Here is a 26275-nt window from a genome sequence, read left to right on the forward strand (position 1 = left end):
ATAGAACAGCTAGAACAGTCTGGTAAATTCAGAAAGTTACATTTACTGTAATGCAGCCTTTAAAACCAGGAAAAGACTACACTTATGTCATATCACGATATTACGAAAATCTAAGACGATATCTAGTCTCATATGACAATATCAATATAATATCTATATATTGCCCAGCCCTACTTCAAAGTATGGCAAAGTTAATATCACTTGTCAACAAAAACTTCCATTGCCAGCTTGTATTGACCAGATTTCTGGGGACAGTGGCAATGACTGTTATTGACAGTGTAATTGATTTGACATAGATTATCAAACTATAAGTGTAGAGAAAATTTGTTCGTGAATGTTTTACTGATTGGATTTTTTTTTTTTTTTTTTATCAATTTTAGACTAAACATTTAGGTTGAATTTAGTAAAGATGTGTTTTGGATTTAGCCATGCACACTGGCATTCACTTCTGTAGTTACATTTGTGGCGCAGTCTGTTTTGGTTTGCAAATGAGACCGTTTTGTTGCCTTTAAGCAGCGGTTGTTGTACTTACATGAGTAAAACAACCACACTAGTAGTCCTCAAACATGTTCATATCACAGACTCACAGAAAGACACGTATGGCCATATGCACATTTATTTGGGATTTTAGAGTATACACTGTGTATGGAGAGTTACTATTGGTAGAACACTAGTATACTTATTACTAAATATTAAAATTAATTATTCGTGGTAAATTATAGTAAAAGTACCTCCAAGAACCTGTAGAGCTGTGTAGGCCACAGTTTTAGAACCACTGGCATAAACAAGGGCTGCTGTGTAGAAAGGCTGTTGTTCTAACCTACTGGCATCATGAGATATGCTGGTCTTCGGGTCACATCTGATTTTAACTCCTAAAATGAGCTAATTTGTAGAATAAAAAGCAGGGTTTAGTAGGTACATTTTATCTAGGTGTGCTGGTGTTACAAAAATGGCAGTATTTCCTGATCTTTTGGTCGCCGACCCTTCGCTGTGCGTTGTGACGCTGCCGTAACGTGGGGTTTCCCAGACCTGAGTGCAGGGTTACCGCGCCCATCTCTGCTGTTTGATGGCCGGAGGAAGAAGCAACTGAGATCCTGGCGTGAAGGAAGAAAAAGAGGGACGACAACGGTGGGAAAGACAATAAGGGATTTTTGTTTTGAGTTGGAATTTGCGTCGAAACGGAAGAACGCTCCAACGGGACTCTGACACGTCTTTCTGGGTGAACACCGACTTGTCTCTGCGCCTCTGTGCCGGTGTGTCTCCCCCTCGGCGGGTCAAAAACAGGGTTCGGGGAGTGCCGCTCCTCGGTAGCTAAACTAGCCAAATCTTAGCGCCTGGGCGGAGAGAGGAGAGACAAGATTTTGCTGTTTCCAGTCAATGTGACATAAACAACGGATACCCTCGACTGAAAGCGGGTAAGGATATTTTGATATTTTAAGTTGCGCTTCAGGAAATGGATTGTTAAGTGTCTGTGCCGTTGGCTAGCTTCTCGAGCAGGAAAGATGAACGAAAGGGGTTAAACTGGGTTTAGTGGCTCCTCCGTTAGAGTTAGCTGCCGTTAGCCTGCCGCTAGCTAGTCATTGCTGCCAAGAGAGTGGGTGGGGGGTCACCGTTAGAGAAACTTAACGCACTGCGTTAACCCAGATGTCAGTACACCAGTACAATATTTAGCTGGTTTGATATATAAATTGGTTCTATCCAGCAGGCTGGTAGTTCATGCCCAGTGACAATGTTAATTAACATTAGCTAGAAGGTTAGTTGGTGACAGCTCGGTAACGTTAGGTTAGCCAGCACCCCTCTCCAACGTCCGGGTATCTTTCTCCTTCTCTTAAGAAATAAGCTGTCTGGATTAAACTGTATCAGCATTGCTTTAGTAGACAATTTACCCGAACAATATTTTAATTCAGGGTGCATTATAGACGTAATAGTGAGCCCAGTTATCACCAACATATTGGATCTGTATCTCGGCCCACATTTCACACCTTTAACGTTATTCTATGGCTAACGTTAGTGATTACCAGGTAAGCTAACATTAATTGGTCGCACATTAGCTACTCTGTTTAGTGTTGACTAACGTTATGCGAGCTATGTAAGATAATGGCCACATAGGTGCAACTTCTTACACTTGCACAACTCAAACGTGAACAGAGTTTGGATTTACTTCCTCCCATGTTGAAAATGTGTAGCATCATGCAAATGACAACGAAGGGAGTCTAAAAATGGCTACTTCACCAACAGAATCACCACCACCCCCACTATTCCGTAGCCAGTCCATACAAGTTAGCCAGCAGTGACCACAGCCTACGTTTGCAGCCTGGTATGGCTGATCTGGGTGTGTATATTCTGAACATGGCAGCCAGAACAATTTACTGTATCCTTAGTGAATATGAACGGTGTTGTTGTTAAGTGCCGCTTTTATGTAAAACATCGTGTATTGAAGCGTTAATATTTGCCTTGCTAAAATTGTTTAACGTTAACGTTACCTAACACTGAATTTCGTAGTTGTGGACATTTATTTGACAAGCTAGGGTTAAACGGGCTAGTTCAACTAACAGCGTTTAATACAGTGAATCGAAACCAAACCATCATGGATTATGGCTACTACTGTATGTCACAGCTATATGTTAACATTCCCACGTTTAGTCTGCAGAGTCAGCCGTTCAGTCAACTCCTGATAGCGCTGAAATGGATAATTCGTTAGGGCGATTCCCTAGAATGCTCAATGCATACAAATGATAGAAATTTACATCTATTGGCAAGCGGTAATTGAAAAAAAAAAAAAATGACAATAAGCGCCGCTGTGGACATGATAGGGGTAATAGCCATTTTAGTTTCATGAGCGTTAACCAGCGTTGGTTTGCGAACACATAGTTAGACCTTTATCTGAACTTCTTCTTTTAATGATGTGTAAACGAGATTGTCTAATTGGATTTTGACAATCTGTTTATCTCGATAGCGGGTCTGTTGCAGGGCAAGTTGTTAGCAGCTACAGTAACCATGCCCCACCGGGCCGCGCTGCTCCATAGTATTTCAAGCTCTAGCCCGGAAAACGGGCACCCTTTACCCACAATGAAGCACCAAATCCTAGTAAGCACACCAACATAAGGTGTTAAAGTAGAAGAGAGGAGTTCGGAGATTTTTATTTAGTGGTAAATATTTCGAAAGATGGTTTAGCAACGACTCAGACGTGCTGTCGCAGGAAGCCGAGCCGAGCACCTCCTCCAGCACCGCTTTGACGAAGTTATTGACCAGCAGTGTTAAGATATGGCATCTAACTAGTCCATTACTGAAAATAGCCGATCTCTAGTCGTTTATAAGACATTTTCGGTGTTTTTTTTAAAAGAGCTATTTGTATTTACTGGTTCACAAAGATGAATTCATTTTGCCAGTGTGCCCCCTCCCTCCGCCTCCTCGAATGAATGGGTTCCTGTATTCAGGGCCCAGGCAGCTGCAATGAACAAGATGGCGTTCAAAGCCTTTTTCATCACCGCTTTTTCTCAGACTGAGAGAGACAGATGCCGAGCATCGGATGGGTCCAGGCTTGGCGGACTAGATTTCTTTGATTTCCCAATCGTAAAAATGTACAGAATGTATTTGCATTAAAACGTTTTTAAGCTGATGGGATTCCTGGTAAAATGGATCCAATCTGTGCACCTCAGATACAGGGAAACATGGTGGGGAAGGAGTTTGTACATCTCGACTGTGAACCTACCAGGGAACATGGCAACTATGATAAATATGTTGTATGATTTTATAAGAAATAAATAAAATAAACAATGATTTACATATTTTGATATTAAACTTAATGTATTATTTCAAACATCTGTAACCACACCTCAGGGAAATGGGACATATTTTTCTCAATCCTGACTAAAATTCTGTTAAATGTAACTGAATAGATACTATATATATGTCTGTCTGTGTACATAAAATATCCAGAGATATAGCTTTCGCTCAGCTTTAAGTGCAGTGATTTCCTCACCTTTTTTTTTCTTTTGTCAAAACAATTGAAACTGCAAAACATAAATGTGACATGTATTAAACTTTATAAAAAAACAGTGCTGTGTGCTTTCACATGCCCCATAGATAAGCCACATTTTGTTTTGCCAGAGTTCATATATGTATTTTTTTTTATTTTTTTTATTTTGGCTTTGTAGTTTATCAGTTTGGAAGGGTCTTGCAAAAAATGTAATGCCACTGAATGACCTAAACATTTAAATGCAATTGTCAAGCGTCGACCCAAAGCTCCCAATGCTGATCTTTTTTTTTTTTTTTTTTAAAGATTTGTTTTCTGTCCTGGTAATTACTCACAGGATGGTTCCACCACACCTGAGGCAGCTCTGTTATCTGCTGCCTCAGTGATTGTCTCTCCATTACAATATCACTGGACAGAGCACATTATAATTTTAATCAATAATGGTTTTAGTTTGAGAACAACTTGTATGGACATCCAAAAGCATCAAGTTATCTAACTAGGTATAAAACATTGTTCCATTTAATGTTAGTCAGCTTTTGTGACCTGGATATGACCCACACTGCACTGATGCCCAGAATGTTTGTGGCATTCTGTCCAGTGACCCTGGTGGACAGTTATGGCATAATCTGTTGGCATTTCTGAAAAATTGTATTGTCTATATGATGATAGTAGTGGTGTATGACAAGCCTATCCGAAAGCCTTCATGGCAGTAATGTTTGTCTGAAAGACATTTATCCCTGGGTTTGTATACAGCAGAGCTTGACAGTAGGATGACTGTCACCACAAGATAATGACCATGTGTTTAAAACCTGAGTCATTAGCCTTTTGCGATGGGGGCTTTGTTTTTAATAAAAAGGATTTTCATCCAGCTGTATTTTTTTTTTTTTCATCTTTTAATCTACGAGTGGATGATATGAATGGGATTAAAATCTTATTCTGGATTTCACTCTTTGGGATTATGTGGCTTTGGTCAGTGATAGTGCTGATTTTTATTCACTTCTCTGATGTGATCCTTCTGTTAACTGCACGTCCACTAGGCATCTTTTAAAAGGTAGAAAAGTGCTGACAGGCTTTGCGAACAAGCACCTAAAAAAACTTCTAAAGGCACTGAGTAAAATGCACCAAGGTTTCCCGTTATTCTACTGCAGATAAATGTAAAGGTATTAAAACCATTCACATACAAATGAGTGTTAAACTACATGCATACCCAACTTTTTAATACAGTGTAATATACATTGTGGTAAAAATTCATTAATGCACTCTAATATCATCCAGTTTGCTCAGAAGCCCCACATTTTTGTCAACATCTATACTTGGAAATATATACAGTATGGCAGCATTGGTGTTTCATGTCAAGACTCAAACAGGGCTGCGCTAAATTCACATTAGCCTAAGCAACAGTTGTAGAACCAAAGAGGTGGCTATTTGGTAAGGGTGTGCAAAAAAATCGATTCACATTCGTATCGCGATTCAAGCTCTACCGATTCAAAATTGATTCATAGAATTCCAAGTGTAAAGTATTTACATCCAGGTCGATCATATGTGGGGTCAGTCACATTCATTAGGTAAAACCCCTTTTTAATTTTTTTTTAAAGCAAATTTTTTTGGCCATTATATGATAGGACAGCTGAAGACAGGAAAGGAGAGAGAGGGAATGACATGCAGAAAAGGGCTGCGGGTCAGACTCGAAACGTCTTAACATTAGAAAAAGTAGATATTCAAATTGTGATTTGTTTCTCCGAGCGCCTCACTGTTTGTTCCAGTGGAATGGGTCTAATTGCTAATTGTTTTCAAGACTGCTTCAGGTGCTACACTATCCTGTCTTTATTGGCAGTGTTTTTCTACAGAGTAACAATATACATCACCAGTCTGTTTATTTCCAGACTTTATTTACCCCAATCCTGTTTAGGGTGGTCTTATCGGCTGTGTGGCTAAACGTGCTCTAAGTAGCCACACCACTGACGTCTTATCTAGTTTATCCAAAACCGCTCTTTACGTTGAAAGTTGTCATTTTAGGTGCTAGCACTCCCATCTTTCTATCCAACTTTTATTATCAAAACAACATGGTGCTAAGGTGCATAAGATGTCATACGCGCATTGCATTTTGGTGATGTCATCGCACAATTATTTTCATAAAGCTTAGTGGTTGCAGAGCGGTAGAGATCACTAAAGCAAAACTTCGAGGAGCGGCTTGTCGGTCAAATGAGAATAGCTCGTCCACCTTAAAGGTCAGCCCACCTTAGGTTTGTGAGCCTGTGCCAAAGTTGTCGCTAGCTCCGTGGCTAACCCCCTCACTTTAACCAACAGGTAGTGAGCAAGACATGGGAACTTTATACGCTGCACTGCTACATTCACAGTTAGAACATTACTGCTAACTTCATATTCGCCGACAAACGCACCTCACTCTCTCCGCCATCGCACACTTGCCTAATGTGTGGGCTGCAGCTGGTGCTGTGTGTGACATGCATACTGTGTGTACACACGTGTGTGCAGAAGACAACCAGCAGACGCCCGTCCTGTGTGTCTGCTCGTCTAGACGCTCTCCACCTCGTTTCAGACGCTTAGGCGGTCCGCAAAAACGCTTGGCACTGCGCCTAACTCGTATAATGGCGAGGAAAACCCTGACTTCCTCTGTGTGATATGATTGGTTGTAAGTTTATTGTCCAGCAATTTCACTTATTGACCGTATATCAAATGCAAGCCCCCAGGAACAGCGCCAGGCTTTGATGCAACCATGCTTAGCGGCCAACGGTGGAATTGCAACGTCTGGCAACCCTCTAGCCCAGAAAGACTTTTCCCATAGACTTTACATGGCAAAAGACACGTCTATATATCAGTGGATCATTTTTTTTTTTTTTTAGGTACATCACCTTACCAGTCCCAACATTTAAATTGTCCTTTATTTAAATCATTATGTTGTAAAAGTTATAACCTTCACAAATAGCTGAATCCAGAGTTATTTAACTCTGCATAATGAACGCACAAAATGAACACGAGGAGACCCACAGAACTGCGCCGGGCTGAGCCGCCCTGCACTGCAGGCTAATATGACGATTCTGTGTTCCTGTGGCTGTAATAATAGATATAATTACTGTAATTCATTATTTGTATTATCTTATAATGCATCCAAGGGCTGTATGATGTAAAGCCTGTAGCGTGGATGTAACGTTACTAACGTCTCAGTTCCCAAACTGCCACCGGCTATCAGCTAGTAGCATGACATAATGATTACATCTCCTTGGGTCTCTTAATACATCCATGGGTTTATTTTGATAAGCATTTAAACAATGAGGAACAACAAAAACACGTTTATCGTTGGTGAATATATAGCAATACATCAGACGTAATGCCTGCCAAACAGCTGCTGTAACGCAAACTGTGGAAGCAGAGTGGAAGATCAGTGTATTATTAATTTTTTTTAGCTCCATGAGTGCTTCATGCGCCACTGAGCAACTCTCATTGGAATGAACAGGGCTTCGTGTCGAACACTGTATCCAGTTCTCCTAATACATCCATGATCAAATTGTCTTACCGAGGAAATGTTTCTACCGCAATCAGTGGTTTGCTTTCAACATCTATTTTCCTGGTTCCTTATTCCTTCATTGTAGTGCAAGAATTGCGGACAAAATACCCAGGACGGCATGTCTGCTAATAAATGTGCTCCTATTCGTTGTTATGAGCTCTGAAAGGCGTAGATCTCTTCATCCACAATGGTGTCTTCATCAACTTGCTTATTCTTGTATCTTAGTGTTAAATGGACCATTAGTGGTTGGCCCTGCATTATGGCTCCCATTACTTTACTCTTAGGTCTGATTGAGAGTATTGTGGTTGAGCAATCTAAATCCTTTTTCCTCTTCGCTCACTAAACTTCTTACAGAACACAACTGAAACCGTTTCACCTGGGTGTGTTGCACATTTACTGTATTGGCAAATTTGGGACTAAAGATGGTGTAATTGTAGCTGTCTGTTGGTGTTTCCCATATAATTACTCTATTTGTGGTGGTAACTGCTGGGGGGCGAGGTTGGGGTGTTATGAAAATTGTATTTTGATTTTTTTGCATTCTGATTTGTTTTCCAATGAGGGGTTTAAGGGGGGGAGAGCATGATTTGCCATACTAGGGAAAACACTGCTGTTTCTCTCGGTCGTTTTTCTTTCTTTCACATGGAACCGGGATGGTTAAAGTTAACCAATGTTATGCAGAGTCTGCTGTAAATTTTCCAACTGGCCACCTTCAGCCCAGCATCCTACGGCGGGGATTGCCAATATATTTGCCCAGGTGTGTGCGCGGTGGAGGCTGTAGCCGTCGGCGTCAGTGGGCTTATTTGCAAACGTTAGCTACCGACCATTACCTCGGAACAATTCAGTAAATAGACGGTACCCTAGGGTCACCTGAAAAAGGTGATTTAACGTCACCACTCATTTTACACACAATTTAGCAACAAAACACTGAGGGAATTACTAAATGTTTTCATGTTGGTTTTGAGTGGTATGCACCCCCACCAACCTGGAAAACGTTTTAAACCGTAACGTTAATACAACGTGTTAGGGAATATGTCTCCTGCAACGGTGGGGCAGAGGGACCGCAGGGTTTGCTAACGTTAGCTTCTTGTCTCAGCTGGGATAATGATAAAGAGTAAATTCATCAAATTCAGTGTCCACAACGCGATTTTTTCCAATATACTGTAGCTGTCATATTTCACTGGATCCGCCGTGTAGTGTGGCCTTTGTGGCAACCCAGGGGACGTGAACGCCAGATTCACAATGAACATAGGAAACAGAGACAGTCGGCTTAAACAGAAAGTGTTCTTTAATGAAGCAGCTTGACAAAAGGGTAATGGTACAAACTGCAGCTTAGGTTTCTTCCCATCTGGGGACGGTCAGCCTTCAAAAGGTGTAGTCCTGGGAGGATTTAAGCAGTTAGGTCTTTTCCTGGCCAATATCCTCGTTGACCATCAGCTCCTAACATGTTACTCCCCTGGGCCTTTGTTGCTCACTGTCTCCTCTCCCCCTGTGACCAGTACCAGGTGCCAAGTGGCTGCAGCACCTGCACAGGCAGATAGACTCCCTCAATCACTTCCCCCAGTCTGAGCCTATGTACCCGCGCCCTGTGCTGGACTGGCTGACCCGTTTCCCCTGATTTGCCACACCTTCATCGCTGTATTCAGTCACTCTGCCTGAGGAGAAACTGCCGTACTCGCGCTGTTGCTTATTTGGTTGCCATGACTTTGCGAGTGACGATGTCCCGTCACTGTTCAGCTAAATTTTGGTCTAAAAAAACAGTACAGCGTTTTTCCTGGGTTTTTAGAGCGCTTGGGTGCAAATTATGTCATATGCTCATTTGCATATTAATGATGTCATCGCACATTTATTTACATACAATTTAGTGGTTGATGATTACAGCGAGAGAGAGATTACTAAAGCAGAATTTGGAGGAGCAGCATTTCACTAAAATGGAGTGCTAGCTGGTCCACCTTAAGGCCAACCCACCCTTAGTTTGTGAGCCTGTGTTGAAGTCGTTGCTAGCTTCGTGGCTAACCCATTCACTTTAACAAGCAGCTAGCAAGCAAGACACAGGAACTTGGCTTGGGTCTTGATTTGTAGCATTTATTTACCGACAGAAACTGTAAACAGACAGCACTGCTACCTTCACAGCTATAACTTTACTGCTACTTCGTACTCGTCGACAAATGCACCTACCGCTCTCTTTTTCCTTCTCTCTCTCCATCGCGAGACGGCTTTGTGTGTGTGTGTGCCTGTGCGTGTGTGGCTGTGACACCGTTTCTGCTGCTGTGTACGCGAACTATCATACATTTTATACATCAATGTACCGGTATACATCCATGGTTACTGATCCTCAGCAGTTTTATTTCAGACCGCAGCAAAAAGGTCTGCTGTGCTTGATAGGGCTGAACGATTAATTGCATTTGCGATAATATCGCGATATGTTAAAACGCAATTTCCTAATCGCAAAGGCTGCGATTTGGTCTCGATTTGATGACTCGCAAGAGCAAATCAGTCTGCACTACGCAGAGAAAGCATCAACTTAGCACGCTAACGCTACACTGTACCTTGAGCTGATCTCTGTCATTCAAACAATTCTGAGTTGAAGTTTAAAACTTTTACAGCCACTTTAATAAAATGAAGGGTTTTGTTCGGGCTCGAGTCCATACATGCAGTTAATGGATACAGGCACGCAGAACTGAAGGCTCGGTTGGCAACAATCTAGCTCTGATTAGCGGTTAGCTCCGGTTAGCGGTTAGCTACGTTATAAAGATATGGGTGGAGGAGCTGCCACTGAGAGGGGTAACAATCAGACTGATAAATGACGGTTCGGGGAGCTTTCACAGCAGCGTGGCCGTGGTGTTTCAACGGTTTTATTAGTACAGTTAATCCCACGGCAAGACCACCAGCAGCTAACGTAACGATAGCCTCTCTGAGCTAGTGCAGTGTTGACGGTGTCGGCACGCAACTTCACGAGGGGGAGGGGCTGGAGGCAGCTCCTCTCTGTGCACTGTAAAAATATATATATATATATGTGTATATGTGTGTGTGTGTGTGTGTGTGTTTTTACTTATTTAACTGTCTAGTGTGTAATTGTGTGTTGTTCATACTATACAATGATTTATTGTTTGTCTTTGAATAATACAGAAGACAAAGATCGCAATTAGATTATTTTCAAAAATCATTCAGCCCTAGTGCTTGAGCTTCAGAATGCTCAGGGAAATGTAGCTTGTGTGGACGCTACTGCACTACTTGATTAATAAAAGAGCTACGCTACTGAAAAGCTATTTGATTCAGAAAACAGCGATGCTATTGAAGTGGTTAAACTAGTAACGCTACTGGCCAACACTGCTTGCTATACAATTTGAAATTTAGTGATGTGACGCCGTTGCCTAAGGTTGCTGATGTAGGATAGTTTTTAATTCGCCAAAAGGTGTCATATTGGCAAAAGGCAGTTTAGCCTCATTGGCTGGACAAACTTTGGAGAACGGGCAGAGCGGTGAATATCGGGGCACTTTTGCCACGGTCACCGGACTTTGCTCGTACATATCTGTTCTTTATGGAGAAAAAAAAAATTTAACTGCTTGTACGGTAGCTGATTTTTATTTTTTTTTATCTGCCTGTGAAAACCCAGCGTGTAAAGCACAGTGAAACAAATTTTATGTTTTTCAAAGTGTGTGGTAGAAAGTTTTCCCAGTGTGTTTGACTGTAGGTGCTGTTATGCATACATAGCTTGTCACCACTGACCAAAAGGTCTTGGCCACTGTTTTGAATAGTTAAAGTAAGTGTCACCAGTGCAGCTTAGTGACCCATACACACAAGCCTGTCACTCCTGCTGAAAGCCCATCACAAGCCCAAGCAGTGCTTTGCATGTGCACCTCAATGGCTGCCCTGCTTTGAATAGAGACCGTTTCTATGTCTATTTACATTCTAGCCCTTACATTTCACTGCCACAGGAAAAATGTGACCAAACCTGAATCCTGGGATGACGAGGAAAGCCAGCTAGTATTATTGAGTTTTTTCCTCTTTAAGCAAGAAATACCATAGTCACTTGAGCAAAAGAGTGGACTAGCTGTCATGTGACTTTTCACACACACACTTGTTCCTCTCTTGGAAGCTCGGAGAGAAAGCATGGGGGAAGGGTAATGATTATTAATGCAATCAAAGGAGTGTATTTTATGTTTTGAAAAAAAAGTCATGCTTTTGGCTTTGGGCTAGCCTGACCTTCCCTTACTTTTTTCTTTCCTTTTTTAATTTAACTCATTCATTTATCTGTATAAAAAGCTGGTTGTTCAGCTGTCCCAAGCACAAAACATACCTTTGTTAACATATGGGACTGCCTTTTTTTCTTTTCAACATGGATTTCTTAATTTTTTTCAGACATTTGCTTGGCTTGAGCTCTGTTGCTCAGTTGTATTACAGACCAGTTTATACTGAATTATGTTGTCGGATATTTGTTTTCCTTTAGCTAGTTCTGTCTGTTCGGATTCAATTCTTTTACAATAGCCAATGGCTGCTATTTCTAGTAACAATACACCCTGTCTAGTAAGAGTACACCGCATCATGGAATGTTTCACTAATCAATCAATTAAACTCCACTGTCAGTCCCATTGATGTTATGTCCCCTATCATCAGACATTACCCACAGCAGCCAGCATTGAGGGGGCACACACATTCAATTGTGCCCAGTTAAAGGTAAAGTTCACAGAAATTTTACATCTAGCTTACCAGAAGGCTTAAAGGGTAACTACTAACATTTTTTTTTTTTTTTTTTAATTTTCCTAGGTTTTTGTGTCTTAAGGCCCTTTTGCACCAAGCCGATCGCCAACCGCCGGTTGTAGTTGGGCCAACGGCGACCGACCATCGGTCTAGTTTGTGCGGTGTGTCCCGCACCGTCGCCAAGCGTCGGCCTTCGTCAACCTTTTTTCGGCTGATCGGCGGTTGTCATATTCATATGATTGGTTGTTCAGCTTGAAAACGAGAGTGACGAAACAAACGACTGTGAGAGACACACACAAGGCTCCCCTTTAATTTTTCATCTCATCTGATCTATCCAATACACATAAGAGCTGTCAAAAATGACACCCATGAAATACACAGGTTTGAACGATTGGAATAACAATTTTTGCACATTGTGTCCACAAGATGGCAAACGTACGAGATATAAATAACTACTTGTGTAGGCATACGTTAATAAACTATTATCCTATACCATGATTTTTAATATAAAGACTGTAATAGACCTCTCTCTCTGCGCCCTCTGCACCGCTAAACAATCAGCCCCCTAGCAAGCAAGCTTACAGCCAGCCTGCCGCGCCTCTAAATTAGTCAAATGTTAAGAACTTCATGTTTAATTCACACGTCACCTCGAAGGAAAGCACATTGCTATCGCCAGATGAGTGGCAGTTTTGTTTGGCTAATTTTCTGTAACCAGTATATGATGAAGGCATGTTGTTTGGGCGAAATTACCAAGCCAGCATTGGTCAACAAGTCAGCAGCGGGCCGTTTGGTGCCTCCGCTCCCCCTGTAGGGAGACTTGTTTGCCGAGAGAACGGATGACACCCGGGAGAGGGACAGTCCAGTTAGCCATCTCCCAGTGTCCACTGTCTTCCGGCGGGGAGTGAAGCAGAGGAACTGTAGGTTCTGTTCTGATGCTGATTGACCAAACGCTGTTTGTTTTGGGTATCGTAGCAAGTCGCCACTAGTCCCTGGCTGTCGGCTTGGTGTGTCAGGACCTTAAGTGACTGATAGGAACAACAATCTTTGAAATTGGTGATCTGATAAGCAGGATTGTTAATTCAATTTTATTTATAGTATCAAATCATAACAGGTTATCTCGAGACACTTTACAGATAGAGTAGGTCTAGACCACACTCTATAATTTACAAAGCCCCAACAATTCCAACAATTACAGTAATTCCCTCAAGAGCAAGCAGTGCGACAGTGGCGAGGAAAAACTCCCTCTTGGGAAGAAACCTCGGACAGACCCAGGCTCTTGGTATACGGTGTTTGACGGGCCGGTTGGGGGTGTGATGAACAGTGGCAATAGTAGTCACATTAATAATGGAACAGTGACTGGATGTAGCGGGAAGCAGCAGGGTTCAGCAGGAAGCAGCAGAGTTCAACAGGACGCAGCAGGGTTCAGCAGGAAGCAGCATGACATTGCAGGGCACCGCTGAGCTCGGCAGGGAGTGCAGCAGGACCACGGCGACAGCTGGAACCAGGATCTTGGTGCCAACGTTCTCCAAGAAAATACGCTGGGGGAAAAAACATAAGGACTCCGGGGATTAAACTCCCCAGAAGCTAGGATTAGTAACAAGCATTTCTGGGACGGGATACACACAAATAGTAATAGAAAGGGAGAGGAGAGAGCAGCTCAGTGTGTCAAATGAAGGAAGGAAGTCCCCCGGCAGTCTAGAACTATAACAGCGTAACTATAACCGCGTAACTAAGAGAGACAGGTCATAAGGAGAGGTAGCTTTTTCGGGCTTAGAACTCTCCCCCTGCCGGATTGGGCTTGGCTGGCCTGCCTCCCTCTACTTTGTTATGTATTATTAATCTAACAATTATGAAGAGAAGCAGGTGGGCCAGTTAGGTGAACACTGCAACTCCTCACTCCCTAACTATAAGCTTTATCAAATAGAAGAGTTTTAAGTTCATTCTTGAAAGCGATTACAGTTTCTGCCCCCCCGAACCCAGATCGGGAGCTGGTTCCATAGGAGAGGAGCCTGATAACTGAAGGCTCTGGCTCCCATTCTACTTTTAGAGACTCTAGGTACCACCAGTAACTCTGCATTCTGGGAGCGCAGTGCTCTAGTGGGACAATAGGGTATTAGGAGCTCTTCTAGATATGATGGTGCTAGACCATTTAGAGCTTTGTAGGTCAAGAGAAGGATTTTAAACTCAATCCTGGATTCAACAGGAAGCCAGTGCAGAGAAGCTAATACAGGAGAAATATGATCTCTTTTCTTACTTCTTGTGAGAACACGTGCTGCAGCATTCTGGATCAGCTGGAGAGTCTTAAGGGACTTATTTGAGCAACCTGACAGTAGGGAGTTACAATGGTCCAGCCTGGACGTAACAAATGCATGAACTAGTTTTTCAGCGTCGTTTTGAGACAGGATATTCCTAATTTTGGCAATGTTACGAAGATGAAAAAAGGCTGTTCTTGAGGTTTGTTTTAGATTGGCATTAAAGGATATATCCTGATCAAAAATAACTCCTAAATTTCTGACAGTAGTGCTGGAGGCCAGGGCAATACCATCCAGAGTAGCTATGTCTTTAGATAATGAGGATCTGAGGTGTTTAGGTCCCAGTACAATAACTTCAGTTTTGTTAGGGTTTAAAATCAAAAAATAGGTCATCCAGGATTTTATATCTTTAATGCACGCTTGAAATTTAGCTAGCTGACTGGTTTCGTCTGGTTTGATTGACAAGTATAATTGGGTGTCATCCGCATAACCGTGAAAGTTAATTGAGTGTTTCCTAATAATATTGCCTAGAGGAAGCATATATAAGGAGAATAGAATTGGTCCAAGCACTGAGCCTTGAGGAACCCCATGGCTAACTTTAGCGTACTTAGAGGATTTATCATTAACATTAACAAATTGAGATCGATCAGAGAAATAGGACTTAAACCAGCTTAGAGCGATTCCTTTAATAAGATCTAGCAAAACAAGAATGGAGACAAGTCCTTTGTCTGCAGCAGTTAAAAGGTCGTTGTGCTATGATGCTTTCTAAATCCTGATTGAAAGTCATCAAATAAACTATTGCTATGTAGAAAATCACATAACTGATTAGCAACCACCTTCTCAAGGATCTTGGATAGAAAGGGAAGGTTAGATATAGGTCTATAGTTTGCTAAGACCTCAGGATCGAGGGTGGGTTTTTTCAGAAGAGGTTTTATCACAGCTACTTTAAATGACTGCGGTACATAACCTGTTAATAAGGACCTATTGATCATATCTAGTAATGAAGTGTTTACCACGGGTAACGCTTCTTTGAGTAATCTCGTTGGGATGGGGTCTAAGAGACCGGTAGATGGCTTAGCTGAGGATATCTTTAACATTAATTGTTGAAGGTCTATAGGATAAAAGCAGTATATGTCGAGACTAGTCGTTATTTCTAGCGACTCTGCGTTTAAAGGTGAACCGTTAGAAGTTGAGGGCAAAAGGTGACTGATTTTATCTCTAATTGTTATAATTTTATCATTAAAGAAGCTCATGAAGTCATCACTACTCGGAGCTAGAGGAATAGATGGCTTAGTAGAGCTGTGACTATCTGTCAGCCTGGCTACAGTGCTGAAAAGAAATCTTGGGTTGTTCTTGTTTTCTTCTATTAGTGATGAGTAATAGTCTGATCTGGCCTTTCTTAGGGCCTTCCTATAGGTTTTGAGACTTTCTTGCCAATCCAAACGGGATTCTTCCACTTTTGTGGAACGCCACTTGCATTCGAGGTTTCGCGAGATTTGTTTTAATTTGCAAGTTTGGGAGTTATACCAAGGTGCTAATTTCCTTTGCTTCATCATCTTCTTTTTCAGGGGAGCAACGGAGTCTAAGGTCGTCCGTAGGCAAGTCGTAGCACCGTCTACAAATCAATCAATTTGAGAGGGACTGAGGTTAACATAAAGGTCCTCTGTTATGTTAAGGCATGACATAGAGTCGAATGCTGTTGGAATATCTTCTTTAAATTTAGCTATAGCACTGTCAGATAGGCATCTGGTGTAGAAGCTTTTATCTAATTTAATATAGTCAGGTAGTAAGAATTCAAAAGTGATTAAAGAATGATCTGATAATACCGAATTCTGCGGAAATATTATTAAATCCTCAATTTCAATACCATATGCCAGCACAAGGTCGAGGGTGTGGTTAAAACAGTGCGTCGCCTTGTGCACGCTGACTGAAACCGATTGAATCCAGTAATGAGTTGAAAGCAGTACTAAGGCTGTCATTGTCAACGTCCACATGGATATTAAAATCACCTACAATAAGTATTTGGTCTGATTTAAGGACTAAACATGATAAAACCCCTGAGAATTCAGACACAAATTCAGAATACGGACCTGGAGCCCTGTAAATAACAACGAATATAATTGGCTGTAATGTTTTTCATTTTGAATATTGAAGATTAAGAACAAGACTTTCAAAGGAGTTATAATTTAATTTAGGTTTAGGAGTAATTAACAGGCTTGCATCAAAGATGGCTGCAACTCCCCCTCCTCGGCCTGAGCCTCTAGGAATTTGAGTATTAATATGACTGGGAGGAGTGGCTTCATTTAGACTAACATAGTCTTCATGGCCCAGCCAGGTTTCAGTAAGACAAAATAAATCAATGTTATTATCTGATATCAACTCGTTTACCAATAATGCTTTAGAAGACCGAGATCTAATATTTAATAGTCCACATCTAATTTTACTATTTTGTTCTATTGTTGCAGTCGTTTTAATTCCAATTAGGTTGTTAAGTATAGCGCATCTTTTGTTCACCTTTGATTTAACCGATCTGAGTCGGGGAACAGACACCGTGCTTATTAGACTATGAGTGGGTGACTGCTCCAACGGAAGCACAGAGGGACGCGTAGTACTCTACCCCTGATTACTAATATCAAACTTGGGTTGTCATGGTTTATGTCTGATAAACTCGATCAGATTTTTTGATTTGAGAGCGGCTCCGTCCCAGGTGGAATGAATGCCGTCTCTCTCCATCAGACCAGGCTTTCCCCAGAACGCCCCCCAGTTATTCACATAGCCCACATCGTTAGCTGGGCACCACCCCGACAACCAGCGGTGGAAGGATGACGTACGGCTGTATATTTCATCATTGGTCAGGTTTGGCAGGGGTCCAGAGAAAACTACTGAGTCTTGTCTTGTCTTTTCGTATGCACAAAGTGACTCAACATTCAATTTAGTGATCTCCAATTTACGACCATTACCCTCTACGTGAAGTATGATCTTACTGTATTTACGATTCTTTTTAGCCAGCAGCTCTAGATGGGTTTCTATATCGCCCGCTCTAGCCCCGGGGACACACATGACCGTAGGTACTGTAGCCGCTGGGGCCGCCAGCTTCACATATCGCAGTATAGTGCTCCCAATAACCAGAATTGGCTTCTCAGCGGGTGTATCATTGAGTAGGGAGAAACTGTTAGAGAGGCGAAGACGCTCCGGTTTAGAGCGACCGTCATCATGTGCACTCCCTGGTCTAGATCTAACGCTACGCTTCCCTCTAACGCTACGCTTCCCTCGGACAGTCACCCACTCGCCCAGCTGCTCGGGGTCTGACGGGGGACAGCTAGCAGAAGTTAAAGAAGCTACAGAAGCTACAGTATGGTGGTCCGCATTAACTACATGGTGCTGGCTAGCTACGGAAGCATACGATTCTGATTCCATGGTGCGGAGCCGTGACTCAAATTCACTAAGCCTTGCCTCCAGAGCAGCGAATATACTACATTTATTACATGGAGGCAGAGGAATAGCTAAACATTTGACACAGAGCAAGAAGGAGAGGGAGAGGAATTAGCCATTGCTAATGGCTAAGCTAAAGTAGCTAACAGCGTTTTAACAATTGTAAATTCAGCGAGTCAGTCACTGTAAGTGAAGCTAAGTATAAGTGCTTGAGTAAAACAATTGTAATTCAAATGTAGTCCAGGCAAATAGCCGCTAATTTAAACAGTAAAGCAGAGTTCAGTATGTTTTTGCTGGAGCAGCAAACTAGCGTTAACACAGGAACACTGGAAGTGACACAATACGCTCACCTTACACGTCAGCACGTCCAAAGCGTTCGTCCCTTTAGTTTCTTTACACGCCGCAAGAAACAGTTTAGAGCACCTTGAACATCTTCATTAATGAGCTGGTCCAAGTTTTTTTTTAAATATTACCTCTTATAAAGCCCAAATAATTTCTATTAGAAAGGGACTCATTGTTGTGAGCAAGTTAACTTGAGAGTGGCAGCAGCTTTAATTCTCAAATGTCAGTTTTTTTTTGTCAGAGCAACAATATGGCAGGAGCTGCATGGGGTAACAAAAACAAAGTTTGCCTCTAAATAGATGTTCGATACCCTGTATAGTTTCAGGTAGAGATGGACCGATATTGTTTTTTGCTTACCAATTCTGATACCTGAACTTGCATATCGGCCGATAGAGAGTACCGATCCGATACCAGTGTGTCATATTTTATGTTTTAACAACTGTATACTACTATCCCTGTATGGACCTGATATTATTTCTATCTTTGTTGTTGAATGCCACAGAACTTTCTTTTATTATGCAGTTTGACAGTCAGTTATAATGGAAAAAGAACATAAACTACTTTAACAGATTTTCTTTAGGGCTTTATTACGTGGTATCGGATCGGTGCATAAACTCCAGTACTTCCCAATACCAGCGTTTTAGGTGGTTTAGCGTTTAGATACTGGTATCTGTATCGGAACATCTCTACTTTCAGGTAGAATTTAAAAAGCAAATTAAAATACACCGATCTGCATTGGTGGTATACATACAGCAAAGCACTTATTTGGCAAAAAGATATAAGGAAGGTAACAGGAGGTAATGGGAAGGACCACTATAAATCACAAACTATTTTAGCACCTCAGCCTTTTCAGAGCTGTGGGAGCTCTCAGGATGGCTGCTAATAATCCTGAGATTGCAGATCCCATTGGCACATTCAAGTCAGCAGTGATACTTTAAACTAACATTTCAGTTACGACGGCATCACCTGAATGTGACAATTAAAATGAGACAAAAACAGACGGTAAGGCATGTCATTCTCCCCACAGCATTCAGGCAGCCTCCCGCTGCAGATTCATACCGTACCAAAGTGTTAAACGCTGTGTACATGTGACAGCACTGTATGTCAAAAAGAATACCGGATTAAAGCCTGTAGTCCAAGTCATTGAGCTCCGCTACAATGTGCCTTCATATGTGCATAACCCGTTCTCATTCCCAACTTGTTACATAGGGACACTTGGTGAGGGCCCCATGGCATCACAGTCTTGTGCGTTTTAACCAGGCCATGTTGTCTGCCTTGTATAAACAAGCGCAAGCTGCAGATAAAAAATTATCAACAGGTCAGAGTCCTGTGATGGAGCATAGAGCTGGGCGATATGGAGAAAATCAAATATCTCTATGCGATATTGTGGAGTTGACTATTGGTGCTTTCACAAAATATTTACACAAGAGGTTTTTGATAAATAATCATCAATATTGTGGATATGAAGTGAAGTGGGTAAAGGCAAATAAAAAAGCTAAAACAGTCTGGTAGGTTCAGGAAATTACTTAATTATATTGCCCAGCCCTAATGAAGCATTACTGATTATTTATTTTGTTACAGACAATATGCCAGTATTTGAGTGCCTGAATTCTTAACTGTAAGAACTATGGCCAATGAGCCACCATTGCATGTTTAAAATGTTTGTAAATGTGAGTAGAAGTTTCCGTCCCTGTTTGTCACTCTGGCTATGTAGAAAATGCTGTACTCGATGCAGTCGTTTATTTGGTTGTCATGACTTTGCGAGTGATGAAGTCTTGTCACTGTTCAAGTTGCTCACCTTCTTGTTTTAGTTTAGTGGAGCAGACTCCATTTTTGGGGGGTGTTATTCTATTACTTGCCCGATGTTAGGCTGGGCAATATGGACAGAAAATCATGTCTCGGTATGTTTTGGCTGAATGGAAAATCATCTAAAATAAATAGCCTATATTAAATCAAAAGGCCTTTTCTGAGAATGCTCCTTCAGTTGCACAATAACCGACTGATTAAAAGAGAGAGAGAGGCTCATAGATAAGGAGAGAGAGGGAGCATGCGATGGACTGAAGTGTATGATACAAAACCTTTTTTTTGATCATGAATCCAATTCATACTGTACAATTTTTATCAGTAAAGTGTATGAACACTGCACACTGGATTATCTACTCAGTGACAGCTGACTCATTATGAACGGGTCCAGCGTGGATTGGATGTGCATCGGCAGGTCACCGGCATTCTATACATCTTGTGTATAAAATGTCTGTATTGTCAGTTGTCACTATGTTGCTTTTTTATGAACTAGGATTATCTGGTCATGGGTCGCATCTATTGCCAGCATCCAGGTGCGGTCCCACTCACTCTTACTCATAGAACTGAAGTTAAAGTGTTCAGTAGCTACTGTTCTTCTGTGTTTTTAACCATGCTTATTGCCGGGTTTTTTGCCATTGCAGCCGCCACAACAGAACGTTACCAGCTGAAACATTGGTGAATTGTAAATTGCTGTTAAAAGAAAAAAAAACTAATGAGAAAAGGGTATTTTACAATAACTTTGAATGCACAACGAGGTTTACCAGTTTACCAGTAAATGCAACATTTTGTCCCATCTGTGTTTTTCAGACAACAGCAGTGACCATAGTGCTAATTTGTGTCTCATAGCTTTAGCGGCAGACAGTTGGAATCCTCTACAGTGAAATAGTCACACTTTTACACCGTTTAGCTGTCAGCATTCGTCCTTGAAAAAAGCCATCATGGCAGCCAAGGAGATCATGATTGCACTAAGTCTACCGTGCAGAAACGCAAGACATGTTTTATTTATTTTTGTTATTAAAGATCCTACAGTAGACAGTAACCTACACGGTACAGCTGCAGCAAAGATTCTCACGGACTTTCGCGGGGTTTATGGTTTAACAAAAGTCACGTGACATGAGTTCCACCAATCAGAGGCATCACTGTGGGATTGTTCAGGACTGTGGGTAATGAAGTTCTTATCCAAGACATTTGCGAATAAAAGACATTAATCTCAAAACAAGGTGGGTGCCCCATGAACTTTTGGCATCTATATGAGCATATACAATCGCTTAGTCATGTTGGCATGCTGGTTTTAAGTCTACAATCGATTGATACGATTTTATGGCTTTGTCAGTGGAGAAATTGCATTGTATTTTTACTTCCGCTGTGGGCGGGACTGTTGAGCTCTATTGACTCATTATGGTTGCCAAGGGCAAACATTACGGTCGAGCCCTGAATTAACACTTTATGCAAATGTGGCTCTTGTTGCAGGAGAGCGTGTGAGTCAGTGGGGGCAGGGTTGCCCAGAGAATGTGAGAGGAGAAATGCGAGCAGACACGGCTTTACAGAAGCTGTATCGATATAAACGGTATTGTCTTATCCTGTATCTAGTTTGAAAATATATTGATATACCTTAATACTGCCGAGCCCTACCCAACGTGGTGTTTTACAGGTAACCCTTATTGTTTAACACTGATGTATAACATTCATACTTACTGTACATTACAGTTAGTCACCAACACACCCACAACCTTGAGCCTAATAAACATTACATAACGAGGGAAAAAAGAGGAGTTAGTATTGCATTGATCAGCATACTTTCAATTACAGCAGCAAAGTAGCTTTGCATTGTGTAATTGACAGTACATAGTTTTTCTTAAGCTTTTAGTCTTGTGTGACTGTTCAGGAAATGCAAGGGTTTCACCATACTCTTATTGCCCTGGCTCCAAGTCCGCTGATGTGGAAAGGTTTTTGTCTCACGCATACAGCTCCAATGTATCCTATGAAAAGCTTTTTTTCTAAAGCCAGCCCTTCTATGACTGAAATGACATCAAATCAAATGAAAGCATATAAAGTAGGGCAGGGACGGTATGTTTTTGTCCCAATTTGATTCTTTCACGATACATGGATGCCGATTTGTATTGCAATTTTCATTTATTGCGATTCTAGAAGTATTGTGATTTGATAGTATTGAGTATTGCGATTTCCTTTTGTAAAGTAAATAACATGGAGTTTTTGCGTTTTCTGCTTTCGCCCTGTTTTCCTGGAAATGGGTATGATGTAGATGTAGTCAACGGTACCATATAAACAGAAAAATATTTAGGTCAATCATTGAGATTGATTCTAGGGAAAAGAATCAATTTCGTCACACAAAAAAATACAATTTTTGATTTTTCTTCCCACCTCTTAAGCAAATGTAAATATCAGCTATTTTGTTAATGTATGTGTAATTCTTCTGGGCCCATGTTTGTCCTGTATGGATGTTTCAGTGGCCAAATGTTGACTTGCTACGAATAGCTGAATAATGAAACCATCTTTGGAGTATGATTCCACTCAGTTTACATCAGAATGGAAGGTGCCACATCCCCCCCCCCCCCACACACACACACACAACTATTCAGGGCAAAGGTAAAGGCAGCCTCTTCAAGTCAGAAGCTAGCTGAAATGTACTTTTTCATTTTTCTGTCAAAAGAATTGTAAACCCAATTCAGTGGAACGTCATGATCAGAACAGTGTCAGCTTATGCATACTCATTTGTAGCCCCAGGATTTTGCTCCACTTTCAATGGAGCAAAGTGGGTTATGGGGCCCAAGGCTATTCATTTTCAGTTCAGCCATTCTTCTTAAGACTCATAAGGATTTGAAATCCACCTACTCTTCAGATAGTGTTTAAAGGAATAATCCACAGTTTGTCAACCTTTGCTCATTGCCTGCTGTATATCATTAGGAGGAGTGGGCATTACACGGCACAGTGCTAATCAGCACACTTTGCATTGTCAGGGCAGTCTCTCAGGCCCTGTTCAGACCTGGCATTAACATGCGTCTTTGGTGATTCAATCACAAGTGGACAGCTTTATATGTCAGTTCATACTGGCGTCTTAAGTGACCACTTGTGATCGTATCTCTCTTCCCAGCTCCAAATGCAAATAAACACAATTCTACCCAATACAGAGAGAGTAAAGATTCCCTTCCTTCTCCACACCGCTGTAGTTGCCTCCTGTTTTTTGGAAAAACACCAAGCTGTAGAAAGTGTGTTGGAGAGAATGACAAAGTGAGTAAGATTGAATAGGGCTTTTAAGAAATGTCCAGGAGCAATTGCCTTCTGTCTTCTCTTACTGCATCATCAACCCCCTTTTTCATGCTTTCTTTGTGACCTGGTTGTGTTTCAGCTACATTTACCATGCATCACTTCCCCACAGCACTTAGACCCTCACCCAACAACCAGACAAAAAGGCACATGCACTTAAAGTATCATTTTGCCTCTGTTTTGTACCAGTAAAAACTGTCAATATTGGATATCTTTAAACACGGAAAATTAAAACCGATATAAGTTGTATTTTATCAGGGATTATACTACCTCAGGTTGCGATCAGAGTCATATGAAGTAACTGCCAATACCAATATGATCTGATTGTTGTACTTTTCTGCAACATCCATTACATTACAGTAAATTAGTGAATCAAGGTGATGTGGCAGTAAGGTTTTGGGCAGAATTTGAACATCATCTCTCCATCCCCAGCCTGAAGTTTTAATGCATTTTTTTTAAACCAAGAGCACAAATGTAGAGGTGTGGTCCACCTCAGGAACGGATCGCATCAATAAGCCAACAGGATTCATCACAAATGGATCGGAGCAGCTTACTGATTTAAATCTGCTAGTTGTTATTTTTGACATTACTTTGAGTGATCATAATGTTGCCAATTTGGTAGTTAGAGCTAGTCAATGGTTAGGATTCACTACTGGATAGACTAGAGGGGCTGAGCACAATATGAGATTTTCCTAACTTAAGTGAGAGAACACAGGGCTTTTAAATATTGCAGTGTGTTTTCTTCCACTGGATGGATGGATTGTTGGTTGATTGGTTGGTTGGTTAGATGGATTGAGAGAAGAAGAAATGAGATGGCTTCTCTCCAGACAGAGTGCTTTTTATAAAAGCCATTCCACTTGCATCAAGACCTGAAAGTGCAGTCCCATTGTAAGCCAGGAATAGGGTTTTAGAGCCATCTGCCACTTTACTATTCTGGCTTTGACCTAGGTAGAATATGTGTGACCATTTAGATATGACATTTGAAAATGGCGCACAAAACCGCTTTTCGTAACTTGTTTAAGCCAGAATGAGATCCAGTAGTTGTTTGCTCTTGTGGTTTCTGATGTGCGTATTCGCATCATGAATGCTCTAGGATAATACTTTACTTTCAGATTTGTATTTGTTTCACAGACATCTTGTGTCATGTGTATTTGTAAATGATGGAGTATGTGGTTTAGACCTACTCTATCTGTAAAGTGTCCTGAGATAAAGTTTGACGTTTATCTCTAAATGAAACGAGGCACATATACACAAACAAACGTAGCCTACATGTGTCATTGGTATGAGAAAAAAAAATTTGATTTTAATTGTGTTGGGCTCGGGTCGGGCTCGGACACAAATTTGTTAATACCTGTCGGGCTCGGACGCGGGCTGGCCTCGGACAGAAAAAATTCGGCCCGATCCGGACTCTAATATACAGTACGGTGTTACAGAACAGATCACTGTCAATAAGTGTTCCTGCCGGGCCCAAGCATCTGGGAATTAAAAAAAATAGTATTTTTAAGATATATTTTAAAGGAAAATGTGTTATACAATTAGCAAACTCCTTGTAAAGTGCTCATATCATTCTTTTTGCCTTTTTCCCTTTCCTTTATTGTATTATATCTTTTTTCTGCATTTAATAGGTTTACAAAGTGAAAAAGCCCAAAGTCCACCCCAAAGGGACTTACCATTTTCCAGAGAAAACACTGTTCACAAACTGCTCCAAACAGCTCTACTGTAGTCCAGCCTTTACTTCCGGGATGAACATGCGTCACTTTGTAACACACGTTATAATGCTCGCCTAGCTGCTACCGTGGCACTCCCTCATACTCTGCTTCTGACTGGCTAGTTGTGCTGGCCTAGGTACTGCGCATGTGCGACTCCCAACAAAGATGGGATAGTGTGATACCTCACTCTGTAGCTAAAACAGAGAGCTCAACACACAGGGTGAAAAGAGGAGCTGCAGCAATGTGCAGCACAACAAAAATATGGTGTTTTTTGAAAATTAAACCATGTAAACCTATTCTGATATAACCTCTAAATACAATTATTAACCTGAAAATGAGCATAATATGAGCACTTTAAGAATGAGCTGCAAAGATGAATTAGTTGTCAACTATTAAATTAATGGCAAACTATTTTGATAATTGGTTTTCTTATGAATAAAAAAGAAGAAAATCCTCTGATTCAAGCTTCTTAAATGTGAATATTTTCTAATATCTTCACTCCTCTGACAGTAAACTGAATATATTTCAGTTGTGGACAAAACAAGACATTTGAGGTCGTCATCTTTGGAAAACATTGATCACTTTTTTTTTTTTTTTTTTAGAACCATTTTCCGACATTTTATAGACCAAACAACTAATCGATTAATTGAGAAACTATCCGACAGATTAATTGTCAATGAAAATTAACGTTAGTTGCAGCCCTGACTTAGTGCTTAGGTTGTGTGTTACTTTAGCGAGTGTGCAGTCGAGGGCGTGTGTGTTAAGTTAAGGAATGAAGTTAGCAGTAACGTTGCAGCGGTGATTGTGTCAGTGCAGTTTGTATACAGTTTAGGCTATTTGTCAGTGAACAAATGCTACAATTCCTCAAGACTCAAGCCATTTCCCCATGTCTTGCTTGCCACCTGCTGATTAAGGTGGACTGACCATTAAGGTGGACCAGCCGCTCCTCTGAGTTTTGCTCAGCAAATTAATAGTGGTTACTGTTACATACCTATTGGTTCCCTCTTTTATTCAGTAATGGACTTACAGTGGCTCAGCAAAGTGACTTGTCTCATGGCATTTTCCCTCCGTATACTCATTGGCTTCCTCCGGCTTCTTGTCTTGAATATTTGTTTACCAGCATGGACTGGGCATAATCTATGTCAGACTGACCTAATTTTGTATGAAGGGCAAGCCTATCCTCTGGTGTTGCAGCACCAACACAGCGCCTCCTGCTGATCCTCCATCCTTCTCTCTGATTTTATCCCTACATTTG

General features: G+C 41.3%; 1 protein-coding gene across 1 annotated transcript in view; it reads left to right on the top strand.

Moving 5' to 3' along the window:
- The first annotated feature begins 962 nt into the window (after positions 1–962).
- gnb1a (guanine nucleotide binding protein (G protein), beta polypeptide 1a) overlaps positions 963–26275 on the top strand; it is a 45742-nt gene continuing 20429 nt past the window's right edge. Inside the window, exon 1 of the mRNA XM_028582717.1 lies at positions 963–1415. The gene's annotated coding sequence lies outside the window, so the exon portion shown is untranslated. The remainder of the gene's footprint in view (positions 1416–26275) is intronic.

This window comes from Perca flavescens, chromosome 7, assembly GCF_004354835.1.
Source record: "Perca flavescens isolate YP-PL-M2 chromosome 7, PFLA_1.0, whole genome shotgun sequence".
NCBI classification, from domain to species: Eukaryota; Metazoa; Chordata; class Actinopteri; order Perciformes; family Percidae; genus Perca; species Perca flavescens.